Source organism: Helianthus annuus, chromosome 3, assembly GCF_002127325.2.
Source record: "Helianthus annuus cultivar XRQ/B chromosome 3, HanXRQr2.0-SUNRISE, whole genome shotgun sequence".
In the NCBI taxonomy this organism is placed as follows: Eukaryota; Viridiplantae; Streptophyta; class Magnoliopsida; order Asterales; family Asteraceae; genus Helianthus; species Helianthus annuus.
This window is the reverse complement of record NC_035435.2, coordinates 133,653,272-133,670,123: the sequence shown is the minus strand read 5'-3', so window position 1 is coordinate 133,670,123 and position 16,852 is coordinate 133,653,272. Positions and strand designations below refer to the sequence as shown.

The 16,852-nt window shown below is 39.1% G+C and overlaps 1 long non-coding RNA gene across 1 annotated transcript; it reads right to left on the bottom strand.

Annotated features, from left to right (window-relative positions):
• Positions 1 to 6,216: 6,216 nt before the first annotated feature.
• Positions 6,217 to 16,368, bottom strand: LOC110929751. The gene is made up of 4 exons (XR_002587372.2): positions 15,979 to 16,368; positions 7,839 to 8,306; positions 6,584 to 6,739; positions 6,217 to 6,386 (listed from the first exon to the last, which is right to left on the bottom strand). It is a non-coding gene; the product is annotated as an uncharacterized LOC110929751 (long non-coding RNA).
• Between the last annotated feature and the right edge of the window lie 484 nt (positions 16,369 to 16,852).

Below are 16,852 nucleotides of genomic sequence, written 5' to 3'. Positions count from 1 at the left end.
AAGGGCCTCAATAAAACTCTGACACATCTTTACCTTGTACAAAAATCGGACCAAGGGGGTTTCCCTTCACAAAAGTCGGACAAGGGGTCTTCCCCCTTAAAAACTCGGACCCCTTGTCCCTGGTTTAAAGTTCGGACCCCCCCCCCCCTTTCCTGTATAAAACTCGGACTACCCCCTCCCTAGCATAAAGGTCGGACTTCTTGTGTTGTTCATAAAAGTCGGACCTTTGGGTCCTTGTAAAAGTCGGACCTCATGTATATAGGTTAAAAGTCGGACCATTTAAATAAAACTCAGACTTGATTCAGACCCTTCATGTGTGATATGAATAAAGTTCGGACCTTAGCATCAAACAAGAAACTCAGACAACATGTAAATAAAACTCAGACTTTTGTGACTTCACAAAACCCTGACTGTTAGCTACGAGTTTCAACATACGTGATTTCCAAATCCAATTCACAGAATCAAAGTAACAGTTACATTCTTACGTTCATACGATCAAGGAAACCATAATTCATTGATATGCATTACAGTAATCCAACTATCAATCAGTAATTCTAACATATCTTGTATCTTAACATCAGGCAATGATTACACAATAATCAACATCATTTCACAATAACCAGGATTCAATAAGCACAAAATATCATATGAAGAACTAGGGTTTTAACATGAATCAATCAATTAACGATTAACAACAACAATGATTAAACAATTACCTTGAATTGATTCTAGACAAAAGAGGAAATCAAGAGTGATGAAGAACTTGTGCCAATGATAATGATGATGATGATTGCCAGCGAGAAATAGAGAATGTGAAAGTACGTGTTTGTTTCTTTGGTGATGATTAGTGAAAGGGATTAGGGTTAAGAATGATTAAAGTTTCACTATTAGCACTAAGCACCCCTAAGTATTGTCTATTACATATTACATGCACAAGATACACAATTTACATTTTCATCACCACATTCAAATATTTGTCAAATCATTCATAAACCTTATCAAATCCAAAACGTATACAGTTACAAGGCAAACCAATTGTGCAAGTAAATACTAAACAAACAGTGAACGTGCAATAAATGCGAAAATGGAATCTTGGAAACTCGAGTTGTCACATTATCCCCAACTTGAAAGAAATTTCGTCCCGAAATTTAGCATGCGGTTACTGAGGAAGCTAGGTAAGTTGTATCGTTTACTGGTTTTCTTGGGGTGTCACATCATCCCCCCGTTGACTTGGAATTTCGTCCCGAAATTCTGTAGTAGTAGCTTCAGCCTCAGTAGTGGTTGCACGGTTTTCGAATAACTGGGGATACTTGAGTTCCATTTGATCTTCTCGTTCCCAGGTATACTCTGGGCCACGACGGGAGTTCCAACGAACTCGTACAAGAGGTATTCTAGTGTTCTTGAGGACCTTGACATCCCGGTCCGTGATTTCAACTGGTTCCTCGACGAACTGCAACCGCTCGTCGATAGTGAGTTCCTTAAAAGGAACTATGAGGGTCTCATCTGACAGACACTTCTTCAGATTCGACACGTGGAATACGTTGTGAACTGCACCGAGTTCAGCTGGTAGGTTTAGTCTGTAGGCCACTTTGCCTATTCTTTCAGTGATTTCGAACGGTCCAACATTCCGTGGATTGAGCTTGCCTCGTTTACCAAAACGAACCACACCCTTCCAGGGTGAGACTTTGAGTAGCACTCGATCCCCAACGTGGAACTCGAGCGGTTTTCTGCGTTTATCAGCGTAGCTTTTCTGGCGATCACGAGCTGCTGCCATGCGTTGTCGTATCTGTGCAATTCGTTCAGTAGCATCAACTACCATTTCTGGACCTGTAATCTGACTATCCCCCACCTCTGCCCAACAGAGAGGTGACCGGCATTTACGTCCGTACAATGCCTCGAATGGGGCGGCTTGTATGCTGGTGTGGTAACTGTTATTGTACGAAAACTCCACTAAAGGGAGGTGTTTTTCCCAGCTGTTGCCGAAATCAATAACACACGCCCGAAGCATGTCTTTTAAAGTCTGGATAGTGCGCTTAGACTGCCCATCCGTCTGAGGGTGATAAGCTGTGCTCATGTCTAATCGAGAGCCAAAAGATTTGTGCATTGCTTGCCACAGTTCTGAAGTGAATCGTGCATCCCGATCCGAAATAATAGAGGTTGGCACTCCGTGCCTCGAAACAACTTCTTTCAAGTAGATGTCTACTAAAGTAGAGAACTTATACGTTTCTTTGATAGCCAAGAAATGAGCAGACTTTGTGAGTCGATCAACGATCACCCAAATAGTATCATTCCCGCGTTGGGATCTAGGCAGGCCAGTAACAAAGTCCATGGAAATTTCTTCCCATTTCCACTGTGGTATCCTGGGTTGCTGAAGTAGGCCTGAGGGTTTCTGATACTCTGTCTTGACCCTTGCACAGGTCAAGCACTTGCCGACGTAGGTTGCTATGTGGGCCTTCATGCTAGGCCACCAATATGTAGTTCTGCTGTCGTGATACATTTTATCCGAACCTGGATGTACCGAGTAGCGAGACTTGTGAGCTTCATTCATCACAAGTTCTCATAAACCGCCATATAGTGGGACCCAAATACATCCTGTTACATAGTAGGAGTCGTCTTCCTTCTGTTTTAACCGTTGTCTTGAGCCACGTAAGGCTTTAGCCCTGACGTTTTCTGGTTTCAATGCTTCCACCTGAGCATCTCGTATTTGGGCAGGAAGATCAGACCGAATAGTAAGCTGCAAAGCTCGTACATGCCTAGGTAGAGTGTCTTTTCGACTGAGAGCGTCAGCCACAACATTGGCTTTGCCTGGATGGTACTTGATGGCGCATTCGTAATCATTAAGTAACTCGACCCATCGTCATTGACGCATGTTCAATTCCTTCTGCTTGAAGATATGCTCGAGACTCCTGTGATCGGTGTAAATAGTGCACTTGGTACCGTACAGGTAGTGTCGCCATATCTTGAGCGCGAAAACAACAGCTCCCAGCTCTAAATCGTGTGTCGTGTAGTTCCGTTCATGTACTTTAAGTTGCCGCGAAGCGTAAGCAATAACTTTATCACGCTGCATCAATACACAACCAAGCCCCTATATTGATGCGTCACAATAGACTACAAAATCGTCCGTGCCCTCTGGCAATGAGAGAATAGGTGCGCTGCATAGTCTATCCTTTAGGTACTGAAAAGCCGTTTCTTGTGTATTACCCCAACGATAGGTAACACCTTTCTGTGTCAGCATTGTAAGCGGCTATGCGATCTTTGAGAAGTCTTTGATGAATCGTCTGTAGTAACCCGCCAAACCCAAGAATTGGCGTATTTCCGTTGGTGTACGTGGTACAGGCCAGTTCCTGATCGAATCTACCTTGGATGGATCAACATGAATCCCATCCCTGTTCACCACATGGCCTAGGAAGTGGACTTCACGAAGCCAGAAGTCGCATTTTGAAAACTTGGCGTACAGTTGTTCCTTTCGAAGAAGTTCCAAGATAAGACGTAAGTGCTGCTCGTGTTCCTCCTGACTCTTGGAGTAGATCAGAATGTCGTCGATAAGGACAATTACAAACTTGTCTAGGTAGGGTTTGCACACCCCGTTCATAAGATCCATGAAAACTGTAGGCGCTTTCGTTAGCCCGGATGGCTTGACTAGAACTTGTAGTAGCCGTAGCGAGTTCTGAATGTTGTCTTAAAGATGTCCTCATCCCGGACTCTCTGCTGATGACAACCTGATCTAAGATCAATCTTGGAGTAGTAGCTCGACCCTTGCAACTGGTCGAATAAGTCATCAATACGTGGAAGATGGTAGTGGTTCTTCATTGTCACCTTGTTCAGTTCGCGGTAGTCTATGCACATCCTGAAAGTGCCATCCTTCTTTTTCACAAATAATACTGGAGCTCCCCAAGGAGAAAAGATGGGTCGGATGAATCCCTTATCCAAGAGTTCTTGTAGCTGCGTCGATAGTTCTTCCAATTCTGATGGAGCTAAGCGATACGGTGCGTAAGCTATAGGTGCTGCCCAGAACTGTAGGAATGAGGTCGATAGGAAACGTCTGACCAGCGAGGATAAGATTACAATTCTGAACTATGAATGGCCTCTAGACTTTTACCATTAGCTAACACTATGACATGTTTGGATGTTCAAGGGAGTTGGTGCACGTTTTAACATTTGACTAACTTTCAAGAACATATAAATGGTATCCACACCCAAATCAAACAAGACAGTAACATATAAGTCGCCGAGAAGAAGCTTACCCATTAATACGTTAGGGTCGTTCCTTGCGTCACCCTGACCAATCACATACATGCGGCCCCGGCGTCATTGTTTCCATTGCTTCCCCCAACGCTATCCCCATTGTCGTCCCCGTTTCCATGGTCGTGGTTCCGAGTCTGGTCCTGGTTTATATGCGGACAATGTCTCTTGTAGTGATCTTTAGCATCACACTGAAAAAATTCTTTAAAACTTTGTTGTTGTTGCTGATTCTGTGAAGATTGAGGCGGCCGTTGCTATTCTTGAGTTACAGGACGTGAGCTTCGACAATCCTTAGCTTCATGACCAATCTTGAGACACCTCTGGCAACGACCCTTGTTGCACAGACCGTTGTGGTGTCTATTGCATCTGTTACACTTTGGATGATTTCCTCGATATCCACTCTGCCCACGACTACTAGAAAACTGCTGTCTGGGGCTCTGGTAGTCATCTATCTTTTGTTGCTGCGCCAGAGGCTGGACCAAAATTAATCCCTTGCTCAGGTTTTCATCCCACTTGCGTTTGTTATCACTAGAAGCACATGTAGTATCAGTTTTAACACGTTTCGGTAGTTTGTTTTGTTCTACTGCCTGGTCCGTGAGACGATGAGCAAGCCGAGTGACTTGCTTGATAGTGCCAAGATTAGCTGCGGTCACATGACTCTGAATTTCGGGCACCAGACCCTTGAGATACAGCTCGATACGTTTGGTGGGAGGGTCTACCATAGTGGGACAAAATGTGGCTAATTTATTCGATCTCTTCGTATAAGCTTCAATTTCAGACCCCACCATCTGTAGGTTGAGGAATTCTACCTCTAGTTTGTGGATGTCTTCTCGACTGCAAAACTCTTCCTTAATTAGGTCCTTGAACTCGTTCCAGGGGGGTGGCATTAGCAGCTGCCAGCCCTAACATTTGAACTAGTGCTTCCCACCAGGTTAATGCAGCACCTTCGAGTGTTCCAGCAGCAAACTTTACCCTACGAGACTCAGGGCAATCACACACCTCAAAGTCAGTTTCGAGCCTCTCGAACCAATGGAGGAGGCCTACAATTCCCTCAGTTCCACTGAAGGTACTAGGTTGGCAATCCTTGAGATTTTTGAAGGTGCAAACAGGTGGCTGAGCGTGTTGACCTATTGTGTAAAAGAATAGGACAAGGTTAAACACAAGAGTTGATTTAGGAGTGTAGGATCTAAAGATCCTAGTTACGACTGCAGGGTATACCTCCTGCTTGTGTGGCTGCAAGTGCCGCAGCAATTTGTTCGTTAATGAGAGCCGTCAACTGGGCTTGAGTCAAGTTGATACGTCCGGCCATGATCTTCATAGCAAATGTAACGTAAGTGAGAGAGGTTCGCGAATAGTGCGATGACAGAAGGGAGTAAGCACACAAGTGTTCTCAAGCAATAACAAATAGTAAGCAATGTAATCTAAGCATACTACGAGCAAAGTTCTATGTAATTCTAGCATGTAGGCAATAAACATAAACCTTATTACCTAGGATGTTGAGTCTTGTACGTGGAGCGAGGCGTCATTGTGGATCGTTGAGCACTGTACTGGTTATAGTCTGGTTTAAAAAAAAAACGTTTTCCCCATATTAAAACCAAGTTCTCTATAACCAATGGCTCTGATACCAATCTGTCACACCCCGAGAATCCACCTGCGGAGTATCACCGCTTGGGAGCGTGATTGACTAGGATCAAGCCACCAATCATATAGAACAATGTATATAGTAAAACTAAATGTATTCAAACCAAACCATTCCATATGAAAGGTGTTCCAAAACATAAGTATAATAACAAAGTTTAGCGGAAGCAAATGTATAAAAGCCCAATCATGCTATGTCATAATGTTTTAAATCAAAGTAATCACGATCCTTGTCCACAACGACCGCGCCTCCCTGTGTGTAACACTCTGGTTACTATTTAACGGTTTTTTTTATATATAAATACCAACAATTAGATGTGTAATTAAGTTTACACATACTATGAAAATACGAGTTTATTAAAACTTTTACAAATCATAAGTTATTCAACATAAGTGATCGAATTTGTCGTTTAAAAATTTACGACGAGGAAATGTGCGGAAGCATGTATCTTTATCGTGTTCGGTCCTTCGATGAGCTTGATCGTCTTCCGGCATCCAAAAAGAACCTACATTTCATCAACATGAAATGTTTTAGTCATACGGGAATTGTAATAAGTCTAAACAAATCCGGTAATAATAATGGAAGGAAAAAGAATCCCAACGTTAAACTTTTGATCTCAAAACATGGATTTCCAACGGGCCTCCACCGTAACTTACGGTGGCACCGTAAGTTACGGTGGCCCCTGGTGAGACATGCCCCTACCGTAAATCAGTAGGGGGCTGCCGTAAAGCCTTCAGCTCCACCGTAACTTACGGTGGCACCGTAATTTACGGTGGCCCCTGCATTCCAGCCTTCCTATTTTGCCGTTTATTTGCACGAAAACTTTCGTATCTTTCAAACCGCTTATCCCATCTTCACCTACGGTCAAAACCATGTAAATAATTAGTTTTGACACTTTAATAATCGAGTATAAACAAGTTCCGTGCTTAACGTAACAAAACAAGAAATTATTTTTGTTTTGTTTTCAGCCCCTTCACCCGGCCGTGTCAAAAAGTCACCCGGCCGTGTCAGTTAACATATATTTTTCACAGCCCAGCCACCCGGCCGTGTCAAAAAGTCACCCGCCCGTGTCAACTCTGCACGTCTATTTTTCATTAGTTCTTACCGAAACGGACATAACTCTCTCGTTTTTAATCCGTTTTACACGATTCTTTTTCCTACGCGTTCGTAATTTAATTCTCCATCATATGGAGTTAAAATCCGACATCCGGATTAACAAAAATTTAAGACTTTTAAGTCTTCGTCTTATTACCATTTTTACCAAATTTTGACCCGTTCGCGATTTTATCACACAAACATGTTTACTTGATCCATAAACTCATGGAATCATAATTTCAATATTTCCTATCAAATAATTCATAGATCATGGGTTTCTTACTTAGTTAGAACCCGTTTACGTTCAAGTGCTTATTTTGACCCGTTAAGGGTATTTAAGCACTTTAAAGCTTAAAGTCGCTTTCATTCATTTCTAGCGTTATATACAACATTTTTATCAAGTAATTTTCCACCACAACTATAATTGTGGTGGACTTAATGAGATGATCTATATAATCCGAGTTTTTCTCGTCCGATTGCTAATTTACGGCAAAGACTCATATAGAGTTATTTGACCGAAAGTTTACATCTTTCGCTTCTTGCACTTATTTCAGTTATTTATTTGATAATAAAACTCGTTTCAAAACTACCTTTAAAGGTTGTTTATTCGAATTAGCCAACTACGGTGTTTTAGTCAATTTTAGTCATTCTTTTACGACGAAGGACTATTAATGCTTGTTTGAACCCCAAATCCGACCGTTTAACCATATTCTTGTTTAGAAACCAATATGTTTCTAAAACACCTTAATCATAACTCAACTTATTCGGTTTACCTAAAAGATAACCGGATATCTTATTTTAACCTCGTCTAACTATTATAAAACTCCAAGCTCTACATGATGAGTTGTATTATTATACATACCTGGCTCGGATCAATATATTGACCCGTTTCAATACATTTCCTTAGTGGCTGCTAAGCGATAGCGATGTAAGCATCCATGTGCTATTTATTTCCTAAAATCATGCATCTTGACAACCCATTAGTCGATATTGTCAAAGGGTGATAATTTCACCTTTTGACCCGTTTGGCCGAATTGACCGATTATATTAGCGAGATGATATTTATTACCACCTCGTAAATATATATATGACTCGCTCCGATTTACACTGTGCGGTCACTTACTTATAATTCCATTTCTTAACACTTTTTAGCCTACTATGGCTTACGTCATAAATTATCTTTTTCGTAATACGACAAAAGGATATTATGAAATATATGACTAGTGTAAGATATACTTACCTCGTGTCCGAACTATGCTTTTTCCTTTCCTTCTTGATTCGTTTGACCCGCTCCCTCATCAAGCTTCCACCTAGCTTGTTACGCGTCAAACTATCATCATTGTTTTCAAGGTGGTTAGTTTAATCACAATTTAATACGGTTATTCCACCTTACGCATTTCATACCAAAGATTACCATTTATCGCATTATGGGTCAGTTTGACTTTTCGAAAGTCAAACATCCCTTAATATGCACATTCATTGTCACGGCCCCCGACCCGGTTTGACCCGTTTCGGGAGCCGCGGGGCAGAAAATCCCGTGGTATTTATTTTTATAGCGGAAGTCTTAACAGGATCGTTTTAAACTTGAAAATTTTGCCCGAGTATTATTTATTTATATTTAGGATAAACCCCGTAAATATCATAATTTCATTATTTTACAAACATGTTTATTTATTTTATTTGAGCCACCACTTCAAGCTTGTTAGTGCTCCGTAGCACGTGTACTTAATTCAGTAGGTCACCTGAAACATGTTGTAAAAAGGTTTTGTCAGCGGGGAAATACTGAGTGAATCATTCATTTTGATAAAATGACACATAGTTATAAATTACAGCATAAGAGCGATTACTATGGCAGTATCTTAATTAATATCTGGTCTTGCCACCCGTGTGACGATGGTCATACCACTATTGGGTCCAGTCACCCAATTAGTGACGTTTTGTCACTGTTAGGTCTTATTAGCCTAACCTGTGTTAGGGCTTATTGCCTAACTGTGAGAAATTAGTAATGTGCACAATACCCCACTAACCAGCGGTTAAGATAACCACGACTTAATCCCTGTAATTATAACACTTTGAAAATACTTTGAGGTATTGTAAAACTTACTCACAAACTGTGAGAAAACAATTTAAAAAGGAGAATGACTCACAAACTGTGAGAAAAGAGTTTATAAAAGAGGAATGACTCACAAACTGTGAGAAAACAGTTAAAAAGAAGAATGACTCACATTGCAGATTTAACGGGCAAGGTATAAGCCTACTGATTAGCCTTGATTTAACCTAATTTAATAATAATGCACACACACAATAGGTTAGTAACTAATTCAGCAGTTACGTCAATTCACGAGATCAAACCCTCACAACGATTAATCAGTGCAATACTTAATAATTCAATCGGATTCACAACGAATAACAGAGCATAGTCCGAATTCGAACAACACTCAAATATTCAAGTCGAAATCACGACGAATAATCAAAGTACAAGCTCAATTGAGCAGCACCTGGACTATCGTTGGATAGTTATAATCGATCGGACGTTAAATCGTAATAGCGATCGAGTTATACCCTGATTGTGGCAGCACTTCGTGAATCGTGTGTGTTTTTGTAGTAAATAGTGTATAACTTCGTCTACGAAGTGAATTTCTTCGTCGAATTAACACCAAAATGCAAGTGCCAGACCCCTCTATTTATACCCAAAATTTGACCCTGTCGCGTAGCGCGAGGGGTATCACTATAGGCGTCGCGCTACGCGAGTGGTGACCTATGTTACGCGAAATTTGTCCCTGTCGCGTAGCGCGAGGGGTACCCCCATGGGCGTCGCGCTACGCGAGTGGTAACCTATTTTCTATAGGTAGCTTCGTGTCTAAGTAGCTTAGCTGAGTTGATAAAATTGTGAAATTCAAAACGGCCAGCAAGTTATTTAGATAATCGTAACTAGGGTTTTGCCCTCCCTGAGTTTTAGGGGCCCTGATCCTGATTCTGATTGTTCTGGAAATTTTAGGGTTTGCGTAGAATCACTTGGGTGTCTCAATTAGGGTTTTCTTAATGGCTAATTACCATCCTAATTATGGATTTTAGTGACAGTTGTTACATCCTCCCCACCTTAAGAAAAATCTCGTCCTCGAGATTTACTGAAATAGATGAGGGTGCTTTCTCTTCATCTTTGATTCCAGTTCCCAAGTGTACTCTGGTCCTCTCCTGGATTCCTATTTGACTTTTACTAGCACTAGTTGTTTGTGTTTGAGAAACTTAATCTTCCGATCTTCTATTTGTAGGGGTTTCTCTATGAACTTAAACTTCTTGTTTACCTCTACATCTTGAAGAGGTACGACCAGGGATTTGTTTTGCTAAACTTTTCTTGAGATTGAATATATGGAACACATTATGTACTCCAACTAGGTCTTCTGGTAGTTATGGGTGATGAGCAACTGGTCCTATCCGTTGGACTACTGGAAATGGTCCTATGTATTTTGGACTTAGCTTCCTTTCTTACCGAATTTATAAATTCCTTTCCAAGAAAATACTTTCATTTTGTCTCCAACTCGAACTTCGACGGCTATAATTCTTCTAACCGTCTTCAGTCTTTTCTTCGTGATACTGAATATCACAGGTGTAGTTACTGAGGATTTCCTTTTCCTCATGTTTAATTTTTTTTTTGTTGCTCCAATATATATCTTAAATTCTTATGACCCATATGGATAGTAAACTTACTTAGATAATGTTTCCTAATCTTAAGGGTAACTTGTGGTTTCTAATTTTTAAGCTTACAAGGGGTAAGGCTTTCTTCGTGCTTTTGCAATTACCTTGATGCATACACAATTACCTTTTTGTGTTGCATTACCATACACCCTAGTTTCTAGTTTTGAAGCATCACCGTATACTTTTAAAATCTTCTGTTCCTTCTGGTAAGGCTAGGATTGGAATATTTTGTTAATTTATGCTAGAGGCTTCTGTTTGTTTAAGTTCTTATTTAGAATTAACTGTTTTAGCTTAGTTAAGGATATATCTATCTAAGAGAATTCCTTAATAAACTGCCTATAGTATCTGGCTAATTTTACAAGATTCCTAATTTTCATTTAAGGATTGCGAAATCTTCCATTTTAGTGATTTGCTGCTATCTTAGCAGGATCTAAGTGAATACCTTCATGATTCATCATGTGACCTTACGTAATTTATTTCCTTTTTTTGCCTATTTTGACTGTAAAGATTTGCCTACGTTTGATAGGTTAAGAGTTTGACAGAATGAAGTATTTATAAAACCTTGGTTTGTACCAGAGTCAAATAATACTCGTACCAACTATGATGTCAGGAATGAGTTCAGCTTCCTGAGTAGTTAATTGAAAAGCTCTTGCGTTTTTCTTGGTAGTCCCTTCGGCAGGTTTCATCTTTTTGTTTGCTGAATTGCCTAATTTCGGGCAGCTTGTTCTGAAGTGTCCGGGTTCTCCGCAATTGTAGCAAGTGATTGCCTTCTTTTTCCTGCAATCCTCTTCTCGATGTCCTGGAATTTTGCAAAAATTGCAGCATCCTTTGCATTTTCCAAAATGCTTTCCTTTGCAGATATCGCAAAATGGAATAGTGGAAAATCGCCCGTTTTCTCTTTTCTTAAAATTGTTACTATTACCTATATGAAATTCTTGGGAAATTTTCTGGGCTAATTCCTTCCTCCTATTTTCTTCCTGTGTGCGTACCACTCCGTCAGTTAGAGTGTTAGCTAATTCTACCGCATCGTCAATCGTGCGGGGTCTCGCAGCTTTGACAATGTCACGAATCTCACTAATCAAACCCCAGATATAGCGAGAGATAAGTACCGGTTCCGGCGAAGCCAGAGTAGGTACAATTCTGGCATACTCAAAGAATTTTGAAGTATACCCTCGGCAATCTACATCTACCATTCGGTGACTTAAAAACTTATTCGCCATTTGCTCTTTTTCATATTCGGGACAGAATTTCCTTTCTATTAATCGCTTAAATTCTTCCCACCCCATGGCATAGGCTACGTCACTTTCTTTGGCTTGTAACACTGTATTCCACCATTCTAACGCTTCTTCCTTGAAAAGGTGTGAAGCGTACATAACCTTATCTTCCTCAACACATTTACTTATTCTGATTACTGCCTCGGTTTTCTCTAACCAACGCAGTGCCGCAGTTGCCCCTTCATTGCCTGCAAACTCTACGGGTTTACAGGCAAGAAACTCCTTATAAGTGCAACCAGGTGTTGCAGCTTTCCTTTTCTTAGGGAGCGGAGCTTGTCACGGTTCTTTATCATGATTAACATGATCATTGCCTCCGTTTACGCTATTACTGAAATTATCTTCAGAAATACGTTTGCTAGGAATAATTTGCTGTGGTTCTACGGGATTTTTAACAGCAGTGACAATTGCTGGAATAGCGTTGGCTATCCCCTGAGCAATCATTGTTGGAATAGTATTGGCTATCCCTTGAGCAACGATATTTTCTATATCCTGCCTAGTCATATATTGACCCCCTGATTGTTGCTCGGATTGATTATCCTCATTAACTGGTTCATTATTAGCGTTTTCCATCGGATAACTAATTGTATATATATATATATAATTGTATTAGTATCAAATAAATAACAAGTATACACAAAATTATTATATAGTTTTATATAGCCAAACTATTGATTTCTCGAAATAATAATATGCCTTACAAAATTTTATTTGTAAAAATTTTACATACTGATTTTGACTATTATTATTACACAATCCTTGTTCCATAAGTCTCCTATTCTTTGGTAAATGATATTCTAATAACAGTGTTTCCTCTTAGGAGATCTATTCCTCAATTTCTTAGATCTTATTCCCAGTATACATTAATTCTTAGTCAAAGTGGCGGAGTCTAGCTATATTCTTGTTACTTATTGGTGGATTTTGGTTCTGGATTAAACTGAGGAAAAAGCTTATAGGGATTGTTCTGTAGCTGTATTTCCTGAGTCAACCATTCGTCTATTTTGAAAGGTTGCGAGTGTACTGAAAGGTTTGGAATAGCTGGTTCTAAGTTCATTGATAGTTGTGTTTCATTAATAGTCTTGATAATACTATAGTCTGTTAATGTAAAATCTAACTCTTCTTGAGATGGTAACCCCTCAATTTGCCTAGAGCTTTCCTCAATTTCTATTCCCTTAAACTTGGGTTGCTTGAGAGGTAAAGCGTTAAATTCTATAGGTTCCTCTATGTCTGGTATATATCTATTAAAATCTCTGGAAACTTCTACTCTTACTGGATAGAGATTTAAATTCTGAAGGGTATCAGACAAATCACTCATGCTGTTTTTGCATAATACACACAATTATTATGTCAGAATTTATAACAAATTTTGATAGAAATATGTGTTTAACTACCAGAACAATTAGAATTTTAAAGTACCCTAAGTTTTATTTATAAATTTATATATATACTGAATAAGATTTCTAGACTTGTAAAGGCACTAAAATTTTAGTCTAAATTGCTAAACATATAAAATCTGTTCCATACTATATGCAATTAATCAGATAATAAAGCACATAATCACAAAATAGCAATTTAATAAAATTAAGTATTTTCTAAATACTTAATAGGCTTAAATCAGTGGCTTGATCAGTGGCTCTGATACCACCTTTTTCTGTCACGGCCCCCGACCCGGTTTGACCCGTTTCGGGAGCCGCGGGGCAGAAAATCCCGTGGTATTTATTTTTATAGCGGAAGTCTTAACAGGATCGTTTTAAACTTGAAAATTTTGCCCGAGTATTATTTATTTATATTTAGGATAAACCCCGTAAATATCATAATTTCATTATTTTACAAACATGTTTATTTATTTTATTTGAGCCACCACTTCAAGCTTGTTAGTGCTCCGTAGCACGTGTACTTAATTCAGTAGGTCACCTGAAACATGTTGTAAAAAGGTTTTGTCAGCGGGGAAATACTGAGTGAATCATTCATTTTGATAAAATGACACATAGTTATAAATTACAGCATAAGAGCGATTACTATGGCAGTATCTTAATTAATATCTGGTCTTGCCACCCGTGTGACGATGGTCATACCACTATTGGGTCCAGTCACCCAATTAGTGACGTTTTGTCACTGTTAGGTCTTATTAGCCTAACCTGTGTTAGGGCTTATTGCCTAACTGTGAGAAATTAGTAATGTGCACAATACCCCACTAACCAGCGGTTAAGATAACCACGACTTAATCCCTGTAATTATAACACTTTGAAAATACTTTGAGGTATTGTAAAACTTACTCACAAACTGTGAGAAAACAATTTAAAAAGGAGAATGACTCACAAACTGTGAGAAAAGAGTTTATAAAAGAGGAATGACTCACAAACTGTGAGAAAACAGTTAAAAAGAAGAATGACTCACATTGCAGATTTAACGGGCAAGGTATAAGCCTACTGATTAGCCTTGATTTAACCTAATTTAATAATAATGCACACACACAATAGGTTAGTAACTAATTCAGCAGTTACGTCAATTCACGAGATCAAACCCTCACAACGATTAATCAGTGCAATACTTAATAATTCAATCGGATTCACAACGAATAACAGAGCATTGTCCGAATTCGAACAGCACTCAAATATTCAAGTCGAAATCACGACGAATAATCAAAGTACAAGCTCAATTGAGCAGCACCTGGACTATCGTTGGATAGTTATAATCGATCGGACGTTAAATCGTAATAGCGATCGAGTTATACCCTGATTGTGGCAGCACTTCGTGAATCGTGTGTGTTTTTGTAGTAAATAGTGTATAACTTCGTCTACGAAGTGAATTTCTTCGTCGAATTAACACCAAAATGCAAGTGCCAGACCCCTCTATTTATACCCAAAATTTGACCCTGTCGCGTAGCGCGAGGGGTATCACTATAGGCGTCGCGCTACGCGAGTGGTGACCTATGTTACGCGAAATTTGTCCCTGTCGCGTAGCGCGAGGGGTACCCCCATGGGCGTCGCGCTACGCGAGTGGTAACCTATTTTCTATAGGTAGCTTCGTGTCTAAGTAGCTTAGCTGAGTTGATAAAATTGTGAAATTCAAAACGGCCAGCAAGTTATTTAGATAATCGTAACTAGGGTTTTGCCCTCCCTGAGTTTTAGGGGCCCTGATCCTGATTCTGATTGTTCTGGAAATTTTAGGGTTTGCGTAGAATCACTTGGGTGTCTCAATTAGGGTTTTCTTAATGGCTAATTACCCTCCTAATTATGGATTTTAGTGACAGTTGTTACATTCATGTTCCTTAGCTAGTTTAGGTATTTTCAATTTACCCGGTGGGCGTTCCTTTAAGCTATCGTTCTAACGAATCTTTTAACTCGAGTTCATGCTATTGTTAACACTAAGTTAGCCTAGTTCTTGATTATCGAAGACACTATTTCTTTATCTCATAAAATCCACGGGTTTTCCCTCTATAAGTGAAACCCGTTTTGTCATGTTATCAGGCATTTATCCAAACCAAGTTCTATCTATAAACTAGTAGATACCCAATTTCACTTAGGCATTACATCGAACACCTTATGGGCATATTCTATAAATAATTCATTGACAAGCTCATGACTTGTCATATAACCCGAATTTTTTTCATCATTCAAACTATTTAACACACATATTTGCCTTTAAAGTTCTGAAATAACTTTGCATATGTCAAATTACACTAGAACAACCCAAAATTTCCTAGTGTTTATCAATTCTCTTTAACCCACTAGTCACCTACAATGGTGACCATGGTTTTTACTAGAATTTAGCACATGAATTCAGTTTTCACTAGAATAGTATTCACAATTCTAGTGTTTATCTAGTCTCTACAAACTCAATAATCATCTACTATGGTGATCAAAATTGCTAGAATCATCACACTAAATTTCAACAAGAATTCATCTAGGGTTTTATCCCTAAACATCATATTACTTCTAATTTCATCCATGCATCAAGAAATCAAGCTGAATTTTCATTTTTCACATTTAACCTAGAATTCAAGATGCAACAAAATACCACAATTTTGCATACCTTTTGATCCCCACAACGAGATGATCACTAATTCATGCTTGAAACTTGGTTTGGAGCAGATTAGAGGCTTCAATTTGTGAATTTTGGGAGATTTGGGGTTTGATGGAGAAACCTGGTCGCCCCCTGTGTTTAACATCGACCAGACACACACTAAGTGTGTGTTTGGTGTGGTTTATTTTTGTTTTAATCATACAACTTTCACAATTGCCCCTTTTTAGTCCCTCATGTTTTTATTTTGATCAAATGAAACTATAATTCATTATTTATTTAGTCACATGTTACTAACTAGGTTAATTACTCCTAGTTACTTTAACGGGTTCGGGAAGTTATAACCCGTTATGTTTTAAGTCCAGTTAATTTGGCCTTTTTATATACTTTGTTTTCTCAAAGTATTTATTCCTCTTTTTAACTAATATTAGGTTTATTTATTTGAGTCCTAATATTTACCGGGTTAATATTTACCACTAACGGTATTTTACCCGTTTTTACTATTAACGTGGTTTGATTACCAAACCCGTTTTCGGGATGTTACAAGTCTACCCCCCTTAAAAAGGTTTCGTCCTCGAAACCTTTTCTTACGTAATTCATTGAGTTTAAACTCAATGTATTCTATCCGATAAATATTTTAAACATTACCTATACTTTTTAAGCAATCGTTAGTATTACCCGAAAGTATGGTAACATCTTTTTGGTTACTAATTGTCTACATATCTCATACGACATAGTATAACTTCGAATTAACGTAGTCTCGTTATTTCCACTTGTTTAGTTAACTTAGCGATATCTATCGCTTTCATATACTATCGAATTCCTTATGAATCCGTTACATTGACCCGTTTAAAGGTCTTAAGTGAAATCTTTCACTTTTAGCAAC